We start from the raw sequence: 16,908 nt of genomic DNA on the forward strand, positions 1-16,908 counted from the left end.
TTAGGGAATGGGAGTTGTCTCTGACTGTTTAACAAGGGACTTGGAGCCGGAACTCTCCCTCCATAACCCTATTCTTCCATCTCCCGGGGACTGATGACCATGAAAACATAGCTTAGGTTCCTCCATCGATCTATCCACCAGAGAGAAATGGACTTGACCCCACAAACTTTGCAGAAAAGTAATCATTGAGTAATAGCTGCTTGCAAGCACGAGACATTCTCAAGTAAGAAGATACCGTGTATGTATCGACCATGATCAGAGCTTCTCACAGCAGGGTCGCAGAGGGTTTCAGTCAATCCCTACAAAGTTATTTGACATTTCCAGAAATTTTAGTAAATAATTATAAATCAAATACAGAATGTGGAGTCAAAAGACCTGAAGTCCTAAACTAGACTCTTGGGACGCTGAGCAAAACATTTAGCCTTCATCAAATTTAATTTCCTTATTTGTTAAATGAGGGCCATGGCTACTTGACAGGTTTGTTGTGAGGATCAAATGAAACTGTTTAGGTCATGCTCCTTGGTATACTGAAGAGCATGATGCAAATGTTATTTTTACATAAGCTTTGCTTTTAACTACAGCCCTAGACTTAACTCTGTTATTATCTCATGTCAAAATTCTTTTCTCATAAATGTAGTTATCCACTCATGATTTGGGGAGTTTTAATAGTGCTCAGCTTTGAGGCGTGAAACAAGAACAGAACAGGATCTTCCTGCCATCAACCACGCAATTCTATTCAGTAGAGCATTTCTGAGGTCTTAGGGTCTGTATCAGATATCAGTTGATGGCTGGTGCCCGCAGCAAAGACAAAAGCATCATTAAACTCACAGCTCAGCAGTCACTTCCTCCAGACAAGTAGCAACTTATACTGAGCAAGTGGAATGCAGAACTCCCAGAATGATCTCTTTCCTATCAATAACTTCCTTCCCATCTGAAGGCCCAGATTACCGCTGGTAGCACTTCACAGCATACCATCTCAGACTGAAGGATGGAAATGTGCGAGCAGAGGGCACGCACTCAGAAGCCCTAGGACAGAGTCTCACCCCAGTCTATGTGTATGACCTTGAGTAAAAGAGACATAACAATGTAGGTCCTTAGGCACTGGAGGGATTAAATGGACTAATAACAGTAAAAGGGTCGTGTAAACTGTACAAGGCCAGGCAGAAGAGAGGTTTTGTCCCCTAATTGGAAACCAGGCATTTGTCATTTCACAAACTTCTTCCTCTGTGTCTGGTTCGGTGGTGGTCCCCAGTGGACCTCATATGTACTGTCAACACTAACTGAGAAATCAATTGGAGAAAGGCCAGAGTTGCTCAGTCTGCTCTGAATTTTGATTAACAGGATTCAGGGTTTAGGAACCTCGCCGGACTCAGGCTAACTTTGGGTTGATATGGCAATGCCATTCCCAGTTTATCCCAAAATAGGATCTCTTCCTCCCACTCTAAGCAAAGTATCTCATGTGCCATACTAGGCTGAATTATAGATATTTGAAGCCAAAAAGACTACGAATCCCAGTCCTGTAAGTCAGTTATAACACCAGGTTCCTTGCTCTGAAGTCTATAAAGTCCTACTAAGACACAATCTTAAAAAGGATTGACTCTAAGGAGCAAGAGGGCCTTTGTTTGCTAGAGCTTGTCTCAGAGAGGGAAAGAGTATCAAAACCCATTTGGTGGTCCGCAATTATATTTCTAAACAAGGGAGGTTTAAGGATATATTTTCTCTAGATATCGTCTTTTTCCATGTTGACTCCACCTTAATATGACAGCTGGTTTAAACACTTCCAAATGCAGGGGTAACCATGCTTCTCTCTTCCCCTTTGTCTCTCAACCATTAAGTGCCCCCAAATCCCTATAAATGGCCCACAACCTCTCCATCCTCCGCTAGGATCAATTCCACCAATTTCTATTTAGAAGATGTGGCCTGAAAATTTCTCAAGAGTTCAATCAGTGGTAACCCCTTACATTACTTGCCACCAGGATTTCTCTAGTTGACTCAGAAACCACTTATACCCAAATCCCCTGAGGAACCTATAAAATTCAGATTACTGGGCCATACCCTAGACCTCCTACATGAGCATCTCCAGGTGTGGGACCTGGGCATCCACATTTTAACAAAATTCTCACCCAAAGCATGTGTGCTGAATTATAAAAGCCACTGCTTGCTAACTGACAAATGCCTTTTGGTTTAAAGATCTGGATGAATTGCTGCCTTAGGGGATTAAATTTAAGTCCTGACACTAGCTTGATAGATAACCATGCTTGCAGACAATTCCTTCTCTACATATCCATCCACCTGTTTATGAAGTAGGGTTAATCAAAAAGCTAATAAGTAACTCATTTAATCACTAATTTATTTAATCTTTATTACCATGGAGGAGTTACCCCTAATATTCCCATTTAATAGATAAAGGAACTAATGGATAGAGCAGTTCAATGACAATATTGTGTGAATACTGAGTATTGTGTGACTCTCACCCAGGGTCACACAATAAGATTGAATGTTAAGTACTTTGATTTCCTTAAGAAGGTTAACATAGCACCGGATACATTCTATAATTAGTGTCCAAGAATGGAAACAATTCACAGTAGCAAGAGATTATTTTTTCAACTCTTCAAAGAACTATTCTCTAGCCTGCTTGTCACTTCTAGTGAGAGACCATCTAAGGAGTCTATGATATTAGCATTGGTCATTCTTTTTGTTCATAAATTCATAGACCGAGTTTTATTTTTTAACTTTGTGTTATTGTGGTAAGAATGCTTAACATGAGATCGACTCTTTTAATAGATTTTTAAGTGAACAATACAGTATTGTTAGCTATAGGCACAACGTTGTCCAGCAGGTCTCTAGAACTTATTTTATACCCTTTGATTAGCAACCCTCCCTTTACCCTCCCCCCAAGCAACCTCCTTCCATGGCAACCACCTTTCTATTCTTTGCTTCCAAGAGTTTGACTATTTTAGATATATCTCATGTCTCTTTAAGTGGAATCATATCATATCTCATATAAATGGAATCATGCATTATTTGTTTTTCTATGACTGACTTATTTCACTAGTATAATGTCCTCAAGTTTCATTCATGTTGTCACACATTGCAAGATGTCCTCCTTCTTAAATGCTGAATAATATTCCATTACATGTGTATGTGTGTGTGCACACATACATGTATACATACATACATACATATGTATTGCACATTCCTTTCTATCCATTGATCATCAAACAATCCATTTAGATTGTTTCCTCCTCTTGGCTATTGTGACTAATGCCTCAATGAACATGGGAGTGCTAATATCTCTTTGAAAATTAGAAAGATTTTTGATGGCATCTAATAGACTTTTTTGTATCAGAGGGGAAGAAACTGAGAGAGAAAGGGGACTGGTCCATGACTGCACAGTCAGTGAGAGAATCCAGTGCTCTTCCTTCTACTTCTCATTCCCCATCACATCTGGAGTAGACAGTGCTGAAACTGGGTCTGATGGAAAACAACCCTGGACCAGCAGGCAGTGACCTTCCATACTAGTTCTTAGGACCATCATTTGACTTCTCTGCTCTTGGACCGAGATTTTTCTTTTCTTTTCTTTTTTTAAGATTTTATTTATTTATTTGACAGAGATAGAGACAGCCAGCGAGAGAGGGAACACAAACAGGGGGAGTGGGAGAGGAAGAAGCAGGCTCATAGCGGAGGAGCCTGATGTGGGGCTCGATCCCAGAACGCCGGGATCACGCCCTGAGCCGAAGGCAGACGCTTAACCGCTGTGTCACCCAGGCGCCCCCCAGAGATTTTTCTGATCTAATATCTTCAGCTTCTCTTACAATCCCTGGTGTTACTCACCTTATTATGTCTTGCTTTCTGCATCTGTAAATAGGAAATAACACCAGAGATAACATCCTCCAATTCCTTCTCTCTCTGATGTCTTTTTTAAAAAGGAAATTAGATGCTATTGATAAGATCTTTAAGTTCTTAAGAAGCTAATGATTGTATGTTCTTATTAATTCCCATAATTTCCATTTATCAAATGATGGAGAAAAGTATTCTACTCATTGCCTGAGTAGATCTATTCTAATTCTGTCCACTTTGACTTAAAATGCAAGTTCTGATAATAAAAAAAAATGTAAAAGCAAGTGCCATCCCCAAATAAGGACAGAGAAAGAGATTAAAATTCAGGAGAAACAGAAAGTGTCCCAGAAGAGAAGGGAAGAGCACCATCCACACTAGGAAGAATTTGTAGGCTGAGGCAACCAGCATCCATGACACAACCCCATGCTTGGTATCAATGCAAGCAAGCCTGGAATGTACTGTTTCAACACTGTAATCAAATGTCTTTATAGGAAATGAATCCTTTGGCTGGTTGGCTAGCTGGAAATATCTGGTGTGTTCACAAATGATTCACAAGCTTCATGGGAACAACCCACGCACCCAGTTCAAATGCGAACAACCAACCCCATTTGGCAACATTGGAAAGGTTTATGTAGTCAAATGATCATTTCAGGTTGAGCATTATATTTGGAGGGTTTTCTCAGATGATGCTTTTAAGCCACAGGCCACCACTTACATGCACATAAGAAAATATGTAACATACCAATGTTTCTAAATGTTCCAGTTAAGGTACCACCAGTAGCAGAGTTTCTGAACATGCTTTTTTGCTGTTCCTACCCTTTCCCTTTTCTCTCCCCTCCCTCTCTCTCTCCTCCCTCTCTGTCTGGAACAACATAAGAATCAAGGTGGACATATTGGTGGTACCTGAAGAAAACACCTGAAATTAAAGTTTATCTTACTATGTCCTAGAAAGAAAGCAGGTTTGTGGCTCCCTTCTTTGTCTCTTTCTACAAAGAAAAAAAATTAAAAGGACTTCTTCTAAGCCAGGGGTAAAACTCTCTGCTTTATAGCTCATTGTGGCCTAATGGGCCCAGCAAGTTCTTGAGAGTTACCCTGGAGGGGACAGTACTTACTACTTGATATCTGTGGCTCTTGGAGAAGCAACACAACTCCACTAAACCAGAAGACCTAGAGAGACCACATTTTGGACAGAATTTCTCCAAATCCATATAGTTGGTTATAGAGAATGGCCTATTCCCAATTTGTAAGGATAGAAAGATCTTCTCTTTCATAAGTATTTTCAGCTCATTTGCCACTGGCCCATCAGAAAAACATAACTGTGCCCTCCTCCATCGCTGCCACTCTCTGAGAGACCTCCTCCCCCACCTCCCAGCATAGCTTTTGTGGGTGCAGAGAGAAGTCTCACAGTGGAAGGCAAATAAAAATCACAGCCCATTTAAGAGAACTCTGCAACTTGAGGGAGAAAAGGAGAATGAGGTGAAAATTCTGTACAAGTTGTGCCTACCAAGGCATTAGAAAAAGCCAGAAGATAACATTGGCCACTCTGAGCCAAGAAGCATAATCACATGCTGATTTAGAAGATTTGTGAAGCCAGACCAGCTGGGTCTGATTCTCAGCCCTGACACCTACTGTGAGATCTTGGGCAAGTTACTGAACCTCTGTATCTTCACTTCCTCTTCTTTAAAATGGGGCTATTGATAGCATCTGCTTCATAGGGTTGAGATGATCACGTTAATGAATGCATGCAAAGCTCTTAGGCATGCCTGGCACCCAGTATCATTGAGTATGATTTCATTGTTGCTCTGAGACACTTACATTCGCCTGCCAAACAGTCACACTCAAGCTAATGAAATGTTTCACTGGAGCTGACAACGACATCGTCAAGCAAAGTCAACCCAATAACTCAATGAAAGCACCAGATCAAGGATGGAACCTTTCTTTTTTTATTTTACTATTTATTTTTTAAGTAAAAATTATATCTATTTAAGATGTTTTGATATACATACACATAGGGAAATGACTACCACACGTAGGCCCAACTCTTCTATTTTCTGGAATGTTACGGAACTCAGTTGGAAAGGACCTCCCCATAATATATAAACCTTCATACTCTTTGGCAGCCAACAAGAAGAAGATTGCCCACTAGGAGGAGGGAAAACAGTGTGAAACCAGCCCTATAAACAGGATCATTTTGGGGGAGATTGGACATGTCAGGGTAGCCCAGGTTGTACTGGTTGGTGGCCCTTCTCTGAGAACAGATTCTGCTGCCCTTGTCTCTCCTGTACCTGATGTTCCCTGGAGTCAGGTTATGGGCTCAACAGAGAAAGCAGCAGGAAGCCTCCAAAAAAACCTGTCCCAGTTAACACAGAACAATCAAGATGCAATCAAAGTGCTGAGATCCATGCAGAATCCACAGTGCCTCCTGTGGTCAACATGCAGAAAGAGTAACGCTGCTTCTAGTCAGCTAAAAATCAGTTGAAGGTTCCACCTCAGACACGGTGCCCAGTGCTTTACCTGAGTTTTCTTGCTCAATCCTCACAACAACCTTACGATGCTATTATCAGTCCCACTTCACTAATAAGTGAACCAAGGCTTACAGAAGTTAACTAACTTGCTCAGCATCACACAGTTAGTAAAGGGTCAGGTTAAAATTTGAACAAATTCGTGTCTTCCATACTCTCAATGTCCTGGTTCTAATCACTCAAAGTTGACCATATATCTGTAGCCCAATCAAAGGCCCAAACAGTTAAGGAAATGTGCTTGTCATGGAGTTCCGAAGAAGGTGAGCCCAAAAAGCAACTCGACGGTGTTTATACTCAGCCCAATCCAGGAAGGAGCGAGGCTGCATGCGATCACATGAGCGCAGGGAGAGTCGGGGCAGTTCCTCAGGCCACGTTCCTTAAGACCCCACATCTCTCTTCTGGTTCCATTTTTACCAAACAACTTCCATATCACAGTCTGGTCTCTCTAATACTCAGATACAACACAGATGGGAATTTCATGGTTGCAGAATGGATCATCTCTCAATGTTAAATTAATAAGTTTGCATTCTGGCTCGTTCATCCGGCACCTATGAATTAGGCTCCTGTGAGTTGGCTCCTGAGAATCCCTTTCATTCTGGTGCACTAATAAAATGGCGCTTTGAACTCACCAGCCTAAGAAGAGACTCAGACCAGTGACGGCACAAGGGAGCATCACCCTGCGAAGCCCTTTCTCAGAGACCAGACAGCCCAACTAGATGGCACTTCCATCTCCTCTCATTCCCAATACAGGAGTTAGGTGGTCAAGTTCATGTGAAGTTTACTGTTTGAGGACTGGCATGGAACGGCACAGCACCATACTAGACGTAAAACCAAGAGGTTTTGATTTGGAGAAGCATCAGGAAAACGTAGATCGCATTTCCAACTCTGTTCATAGTCATGGCGAGCACAAGGTCGTGTTTCCAACAGATGACCTGTAGCTTCAACATCGGTCATGGACTGCCGAAGCTGCAGGCGACTTTCTGGCTGTGACCCTAAGACTAATAGGATATAGAGTGACAGGATAGGATGTTAAAAATCCCCCCCCCCCGAATCTCTTTTGATACAGGCTACAAATTATGGGGGGGGCACTCAGAAGTGAAATCAAATGTACTAGGTTTAGATAGTAAAACTAGAAGATGCTATTTTTGGCAAATTCAGGGGAGGTCCTGGACAACACAGACAAAATAAGAAGGAAGAAGGAAGAAAATAGGTATGCTCTTGTGGCCGCGAGTGAGATAAGACAAGAGGGCATTTGCAGCTCTCCGAACAGAACAGAATGTTTGGTGGGAACGGACTGCAGGCTCCATGTCCAGCACCACAGCTATAGCCCCACCTCTTCACATGACTGATACGACGCCTGCACAGTAAACAGCAATTAGTGATAACCACACCTGTGGTTCGGGTAGCTCTCTCTGAGAGGAAGGTCCACAGAGCAGTTCAGGAGCTGTGGCCAGAGGAGATCACATGGGAGACAGTCTCAGGTTGTAACTGAAAAACAAATATTCACATCCACCCCAATGATGATACCCACGTATGCCCTAGCTCTTCAAGAAAAGCCCCGGTTTACACTTTTCAATAAAAATCATTTAGGAAATGTTTAAATGTGGTTTAAATTCCTTAATTTTGTGAGATATATAATATACGGTAACTTGCAAATTAAATCTGCCCGTAATTTGGATAGAGTTTATGAAATAGGTACTACAAACATCTTTGCTATTATGCTAACAATTAAAATCCATATGATACATGTGAAAATATATGTTTTATAAATGACATGGACAATATCCTAGCCACCTCAATTTATTCTTCAGCAAAAATCCATCACTAGAGTTCTCTCTCTCCCTTACTCTCTCTCTCACACACACACACACACACACACTTGCTGTATCAATCTGCTATTGCCACTGTAACAAATTAGCACAAACTGAGTGGCTCAAAACAACACAAATTCACCATTTTATTTCAGAAGTCTGACACAGGTCCCACTGAGCTAAAACAAGGTGTTGGCAGAACTGGGCTCCTTCCTGGAGGTCCTGGAGGAGAAGCTTTTCTTGCCTCTTCCAGCCTCCCACATTCCTTGGCTTGGGTTCCCCTTCCACCTTCGAAGCCAGCAACCTCATCACTCTGACTCTGCCTTCACCACATTCCTTCCCTGATGTGGACTTTCTTCTACCTCCTCTTCCATTTCTAAAGACACAGCCCCACCTGAATCATTCAAGATAATCTCTGCCTTTTAAGGCCAGCTTATTAGCAACCTTAACTCTGCAACATTAACTCCCCATTGCCACGTACCATAACATATTCACAGGGTTCTAGATATTAGGAGACAGACACGCTGGGGGGAGGGTGGTATTCTGCCTGTCACACTCTCCTACAAACCAAAAGAAAACCAGCAAAAGAGAGGTCTCATGTATTATCTCCATAAAACACCAAGACCCAAACTGGAGCTTGGTGCATATGGTAACAAAGTCATGAGTATTTAAATCTACCAACCAATCAAATTTCCATGTTGTATGTCAAGCCTCAGGGAACACAAGTGATGTAAAGATAGTGTATACTTAGGCTTATACCTTAACTAATAGTTTGAAGATGTAAACATACTCCATAACCTTCTGGGGTCACCTTTTTATAGCAACAATAACAACAATTAACATTTACTGAGTACTTCCAATGTGCCAAACAGTGTTCAGTGTTCTCTATGTGCATTTCCTACACACCCACTCATCTTTGAGGAGCCTTGGGCAAGAGACAGTCATAACTTACCAGAGTCTCATGGGCAGTTAGTGTCAGAGCCAGTATTCAAATCCAGGACTGTGTGACTTCAGACCCTCCACTTTCAACCAACATGCAAAACTGTCTCTTCTTTTTTTAACCAACATACATTTTGTAAGAATTTATTCCCTAATTGACTGTTATAATTTCAGTATTAAAGAAAAAGGACAACTAGCTGGAATGATCCTGTCCCTCCAGCCAATCTGGCCACTCTCCTGACCGTTCCTCTCACTCTGGGAGAGAGTGGAGAGAACAAAGGGGAGAGAAAGAGTCATGGTCCATGGGAGAAATGAGAGAGACAGAGATGGAAAGAAAGAATGGGAGTGAGATCTAACAAAAGGTGTTTGGGAATGGCTTTCGCTTGCTCAAAGGAAACTGGATAAATTCAAGCCTTCCTAGAGAAGAACTGTAAGACTGGTTCACTGTGCTTTATGCTACCTTAAACCCCAGTTATTATAACACAGTATAAGATACAGAATGCTCTGGTAACCTCCTCGGAGTGGAAAAAGTGTCCATCCTAAAATAGAAATAATTTTAAACAGATCACATAGTAGGAGTAAGAATAAAATATAACAAAGGAATTGAGATATAATTAAGTGAAAAGTGAGAATTTAAAAGACACTAAGGATACTGAAATAGTGTATAAGTTTAGAGCAATCTATAAAAAATATATATAACTTCCCAGCAAACTGTCTGAAGCCAGAACACAGAACGATATAGGCTTATTTTACCTGACCAGAATAGACTATTCTAACTCAGGCAGACACACACACACACACACATTTTAATAAGCACCACTGAGCACTTTTTACGTGCAGTGCATGAATTATCTAATTTAATCCCCACAATAAGCCCTATCCATAAAAGTATTAAGCTCCGTTCGCATTTGTGGAAATTGAGGCAGTAGATGGCAGAATCAAAATCTGAACTTGAAGCTGGTAACTAGAACATTCATCAGCATAAATGTAGACGAACCTTCATGTGGACTGTATCTATAAAATGTTAACTCTTACAATTAATGTTTATGTCTGAGTTCATCTGGGGACAGAAGTATGCCTGTTAGGCGAGGCTTTTTTATTGAGCCCTTGTGACCTCCTGACAACTTCATTGGTCTCCTCTCTCTTGAGACCTGTGGGATTGGGGCTGCAGGGCAGACTAGGAGTGTTTACAATCGTGACTATCCTCTACCCTCAACTGCACACTGAAGCTTACAGATTACACAGCTCATGTGAGTACATTATATGCCGATTACACAGCTCATGTATGTATACCGTATGCAGATTACATACTTGGTATGTGTACATAGCATGCAGATTACATAGTTCATGTATGGACATTACATACAGATTATACAGCTCATTTATGTACATTATCTCATTCACTCCCCACAACAGCCCTATTCATTACAGGGAAGATAGTTCGTCCCATTTTAATGATAAGAAAATTGAGACCAAAAGATTAAGATGACCCAGTGTGTTGATAGCAGAGCGGGGTCTTTAGCCCTCAGGCCAAAGTCCCTTCCACGAATCCACACTGTAACAAAGATATGGAAAAGGTACAGCACCATCAGGGTGATTTTTGTTTAAGATTTTATTTATTTATTTATTTATTTATTTATTTATTTATTTATTTATTTAATTTATTTATCAGAGAGAGAAAGAGACAGAGAGAGCACAAGCAGGAGGAGTGGCAGGCAGAGGGAGAAGCAGGCTCCCCTCTGAGGAAGGAGCCCGATGTGGGACTCGATTCCAGGACCCTGGGATTATGACCTGAGCTGAAGGCAGCCACTTAACTGACTGAGCCACCCAGGCTTCCCTATCAGGATGATTATTAAAAGGGGTAGGGAATTCTTTGAAACTAGAAGCATAGAAAATGCAATCATTCCTGGGGCGCCTGGGTGGCTCAGTCGGTTAAGCGCCTGCCTTCAGCTCAGGCTATGGTCCTGGGGTCCTGGGATCGAGCCCTGCTCATCAGGGAGTCTGATTCTCCCTCTCCCTCTGCCCCTTTCCCTTGCTTGTTCTGTTTCTCTCACTCTCTCTGTCTCTCAAGTAAATAAATAAAATCTTAAAAAAAAAAAAGAAAAGAAAAAGCAATCATTCCTAATCAAAAGAAAGGAGAGAATGGGGAAAGAATAAATCCAATTTTCCCAAACCAAAAGCCAAGCCATAAATAGTAATAAGCAAGAAAATAGGTAAGAAGATCACCCACAAATATTAAGAGGAACAACCTAGAAATAAATCTGCAAAGCACTATAAACACACATGAAGTCACGGTAAATACATGGATGAAATTTGAACCCAGTGGTTAAGTAGGGAACGGGCCCCCGGGCCCCTGTGCCACTGCCACTGGACAACCTCAGGCAAATCTATCTCCTTTTACTGTGCAAATTCTTTTATCTGTAACAGAGAGTCCATCATAGTAGTTACTTGTCCATAAAACAGGTTAATAGCCTTGAACAAAAGAACACTTGAGCCAGCTCTAGGATGAGTCTACTTCCCGTCTACAAGCAGACTGATTAGAACACATATCAAACACGTACAGCCTAAGACAGCGTACTCAACACTGTGCTCATGACATTAGCCTGTAGAAAAGGTCAACACAGCACATGCGTGTTGTGGACGTCACAGGATCAAAACCAAACTGAATTTTATGACGTCTTCTTTGTCATGGCGGAAGACCAACACGGTGCTACTCCTCAAATACCCTGTGTGTTTCACCAAATCATTCTGTTAGAAAACAATAATGAGCAAACCACCATCGTCTCTCTTCTGGATGGATGCGGAGCCTCCCAGCGGACCCCCACACAGTTACTCTCACTCTCATGCATCTCCCACAAGGCAGCCGGGGTTATCTTTTTAAAACACAAATGTGATCATGGCACGACACTCCCCCACTTAAAATCTTTCTGTAGGAAACTCTTATGTTTAAGATCAAAATACTCAGGGTTGGGAAAGCCCGGAACATCCCCACACAGGATAGCCCGTGTGTATCCAACTTCATCTCATCCCCATTCCCCTTGCTCTCTCCGCTCCAATCACTTAGAGTAGGCATTCAATAAATAATTGTTGAAGGAATGGATGAAGGAATGAATAAAAAGGTGAACAATACATTACGGGTTGTTTTGTTTTTTTAATAGGAAGCCCTGTTTTGGTAAACCAAACAAATAAATGGTTGGATTTCAGGCACCCACAACTGTCAAGTGGACAGAATCCTAGAGCACGAGGACCTTCCCACAGCCTTCCATACACCGACCATGTCCCAACACGCACTACACTGGACTAGAGGTAAAAGCCACCAAGACAGCCTTCAGCAAACTGCATGACATGACGGCTCGGCAAACCAACATCACAGTTACTCAAGACATCTCCTTAAGTGGCAAAAGGAAGGAACGCCCACGAGCACCAAAGCTAATGTGCAGGTTAATTCAAGGATTATCAGTGACAGCAACCTTTGTATAGGGATTTATCTGTTACCTATCATGTTCACCACATTAAGATGATAAAAAGGAGAAAAAAATGAAATCGTTTCAGTCTTGCACCAGCACTCCCCACCCACTGGTGGGATCTGTTTGTCTTCTGCAGCCTTAAATGAACAAAATCACTTCAACAGACCTGGAGGCATGCCAAAGGCAGGGCAGAAGGGCTTGGGGAACCTTCCAAAGCCAGGCTTAGCCTGGATTGTCCTGGCACTCCTTTCAAAGAAGCTATCTGGGGGCGCCTGGGTGGCTCAGTCGTTAAGCATCTGCCTTCAGCTCAGGACGTGATCCCGGAGTTCTGGGATCGAGCCCCACATCAGGCTCCTCCGCTGGGAGCCTGCCTTTTGCTCTCCCACTCCCCCTGCTTGTGTTCCCTCTCTCGCTGGCTGTCTCTCTCTCTGTCGAATGAATAAATAAAATCTTTAAAAAAAAAAAAAAAGAAGAAGCTATCTGGCTGGAACATCTCTGACCTTCTCAGAGAGGTTCAGAGGCAGCTGGAAAAGGAAACTGGGAAAAGGGAGGGGATGGGCCTCCTTTTTTAAAAGTGATAGTGACAAATGAGACTGAACTCCCAGTATCACGGGGTAGGCCGACCCATTCTCCCCAAGCTCCACAATGAGGGACTGAATGACAAATCTGTCACTCAAATGAGGATGACTTCATCGCTACCAGGTGAAAAGATCCCGACAACGAGGAAAACGTGGCTTTCTCTGTTGGTGATAATGCTGAACTGCCATGTCTCCCTGAGCTCCGGAAGCTCTGAATTCAAGGACTAAATGGGTAAAGGTCAGTAACTGCTCCTATGCGCCCCCAGCAGTTTGCGTCACTGGCAAAAAACAAAACGAAACCTTCATATCCATAGACTGAAGGCTGCTTGAAGACAGGAACTGTGTCTTATCGGTCTAGTCCAGAGCACCTCAAAAGGAAACTCCCAATAAAATTAATAATTAAGTAAATTAAATTGGAGGATTTTAACCCTAATTATGTGTGGCTATGGAGTTTAAATCGCAATGGAATCAGAGACAAGATGCATAGTTTAAGGGGAGGAGAAAAAAGGAACAGAAACATTTTAAACATAGCTGGCTATTTGTAAGTGAACAAATATATAAATCAACATCCCACAAGTGCAAAAACGTTAGTGAACCCAAAGCATCAGCTTCATGATTTTAAAAAATAGTAATAAAGTAGAGAGGATAAGGAGCTCTACAACAATGTCATGGAATCCTTCTGTTAGTCCTAACTCCGCTACGAACTAGCCAAGGGCCTTTGCTCAAAGTACTTCCCTTCTTTATTTCCCTGTCTATAAAGTGGTGGGTATGAGACAGGTGATAAATACGGTTCATTCTGAAGTCCAGTGTTGTGCCCCTACAGAACATGAAAATCCTACGCATCTTACCAGGAACTGAAGGCCAGTGAGAGAATGAACCTTTAAAGTTTTACACCATTGGATCCTAACTTTTTCTATTTTTATGCTCCTTTGACACTTAATGAAAGCTTAACTTCCTCCCAGAAGAGTGAACATACGAACACACAGAGACAATTTTGCACACTTTCAGAGATGTTTACTAGCTTCCTGAAATCTACCAATTCCAAATGAAAAATCTCAGCTTAGAATGAGGCATTGTCTTGTTTTCACCTGGGAAATTCTCCCCAGGGACACGGAAGCTACAAGAGCTTGAGCACCAAAGGCAAAGCAAGGCCGATGTAAGGAGTTTTGTTACAGCGTGAACAATAAGAACACAACATTCTTCGGGAAGCATTCTTGCCAAAAATGTCAGACATGAATCTAATAAAGCCTATAGATCAAACTACTACCTTACAAGAAATACAGGGGTCGGGGGAACATGTTAAAAACAAAACAAAACACCATGGGGATGCGATCAGCAAAATCCAGAATTTGGGAACTCCTACAGGATTTCTTTTTCCTTTCCAGCCATTCTTTCTGACTCCATTACCTGGGACCTTTTGCTCCCTCTCAACCACGAGACTCCCTCAAGTATCCACTCCATTAGAGAGCTTGTTTTTTTAACCAGACCCAGCCACCATCATCTTCCTTTTTCTTCTCATCTGTATCTCACGCAGTCTATTCGACGCAATCCATAGAGCAGTAGTGCAACTTCCCAAGACCAAGGTTAATAAACATTTACGGAGGGCCCGCCACAGCCCTCTATAAACTGAAAATAGTGTTGAGGACTTACAGGTGAGCAGGCCAGAGCCTGGGCCTTTCAGCTTCCTTCCCATTCAGTGCTGGGGTAATCAGGCAGTTGGTTGACGTGTAGTAAACGCGGCAGAAGTGTCTTTCGCTTCTTATGCTCTTTTTTTTTTTTTAAGATTTTATTTATTTATTTGACAGAGAGAGAGACAGCCAGCGAGAGAGAGACAAGCAGGGGGAGTGGGAGAGGAAGAAGCAGGCTCCCAGCAGAGAAGCCTGATGTGGGGCTCGATCCCAGAACGCCGGGATCACGTCCGAGCCGAAGGCAGACGCTTAACGACTGAGCCACCCAGGCGCCCCTCGCTTCTTATGTTCTTATATATTCAAATTGTTCAGGAATATGCAAATACAGAGGAAGACCCTAATAAATACTTACGGCCAGATTTTATTGAATTGAAATCTGCTTTCTCATTCCTTATTCTGCACTCTTTCTTCAAATTTCCTAACTCTGCCCATAAGGCCACATGTGCTCTTTGTTTGTGGTCCCTTTGAGGCTCTGTCTACTTCTGCATCCGCATCTCGTTCTTTCCTGCTTTTCAAAATCAGATCAAGAAGAGTTTCCAACACAGTTGTCTCATCACCTACCATTTGAGAAAACTTCCTTCTATGATCTCGAAATTCTTTTGGCCTGTGCGTGTTTTTACTATTTTTCCTTGTACGTCCGTCAATACATACACATATTATTTGGAAGCACCTTAAGTTGACTTGCCTTCCCCTCCTAACCTGGAACACTATACTGAACACTTCTTCACTTAAACCTTCTACCTGTTGGCCCCTTTTTCCTGGAAAAATCAAAATATGAAAAAAATCTAATTTTTATTTGGCCACAGTTTGATAAACTTAGGAACTTACAGAATGTCTGACCTGGCCACAGAGCAGGCACTGTGTTTTATTTCTATAAATGTCTCATCTTGTTGCGTAGCCCTCCAAATCACAGGATGATGACATAGCAGTTTTGCCGGAAGATCTACTACTCATCTGTTCTGAAATGCCATGCAGAGTCAAAAATCTATTTGGGGATTGTTCTTGCCATACTTCTCTCACTCTAAAGAAAAGGGTGCCTAGGGACTGTCTCAGTGATGGAATGATGGTCTTGAAAAGGCATACACATGCTGTGCTCCCAGTAAATGACAGCCAACGGCTGCCAGGGCTCCCTTCTGATCCCCGATATGCCCACGTGCAATCCCCTTCGTTCACTCGCTGCCCAAGCTCTCCTGCAAAATATCCATCCCCTTTAGTGACGACATCTCAATTTATCAGAAAGATGAACCAAATACGAAGATTGCAAATCTTTTAGCTGTAAAGTCATGCAAAGAAGAATAATTTAGAAACAGTTTGAACGCCATAGAAATGCAAAAAAAAAATTATGAAACCGGATCATAGGTGAAATGCTCATTGGCCAAAACGGTGAGTAAATGTTGGGCATCTTTTAAGAAGGTGATTGACCCTTTATCCCTTGAGTTCTTTAAAAATTAGTTTAAAAATAAGCTCAGCAATTTGTGGTGGACCTTCCTAGAAGCAGACAGCTGCAACGAATGACCCGTTCTTGCCCTTCTTTCCAGCTCTGTGATTTCACAAATATACAGGTCATTTTATTCTCATTAAAAATTGTAAAAAGAATGCGATGAAAGTCTAAAAATCCTATAGAAAACATGTAACTAAAGTGAATTCATTTCAGCTTATCATCTAAATTTTTAAAATTTAACTCTTCTAAAATAGAATAAACCGTATGAGCTCATTTTTCTAAAATTATTCTAGTCGTCCCTATGTCTACCAATATGTACAGATAGAGAGTATCTGAAATAATGTTCACTGATTAACCAATGATTGTGTGGTAGAATCTTTTTTCTTATACTTTCATGTATTACTTCAGTATTTTCTCATAACAAGCATGTATCATTTTTACCAACCAACCAACAAAAATCCACCATTTCTTTTAAAATCCAATGGAGCTCTACAGATCGGGAGCTACAAGGAAAATCTTTGCACAATAGTTCTAGAAGAGGTGACTTCACTCCAGTCTTCTCAGATGGAACCACCAAGTTTTCCCTACCCTGGTCCTGCTGTATATAATACAAGAAGTATTT

At 41.8% G+C, this 16,908-nt stretch overlaps 1 long non-coding RNA gene across 1 annotated transcript in view; it reads right to left on the reverse strand.

Annotated features, from left to right (window-relative positions):
* Positions 1-16,908, reverse strand: part of LOC123781953 (uncharacterized) — a 145,893-nt gene that overhangs the window by 24,129 nt on the left and 104,856 nt on the right. The gene's annotated exons all lie outside the window — the stretch shown is intronic.

The sequence above is a fragment of the Ursus americanus genome, chromosome 23 (genome assembly GCF_024610735.1).
Source record: "Ursus americanus isolate L20-20 chromosome 23, mUrsAme1.1.p, whole genome shotgun sequence".
In the NCBI taxonomy this organism is placed as follows: Eukaryota; Metazoa; Chordata; class Mammalia; order Carnivora; family Ursidae; genus Ursus; species Ursus americanus.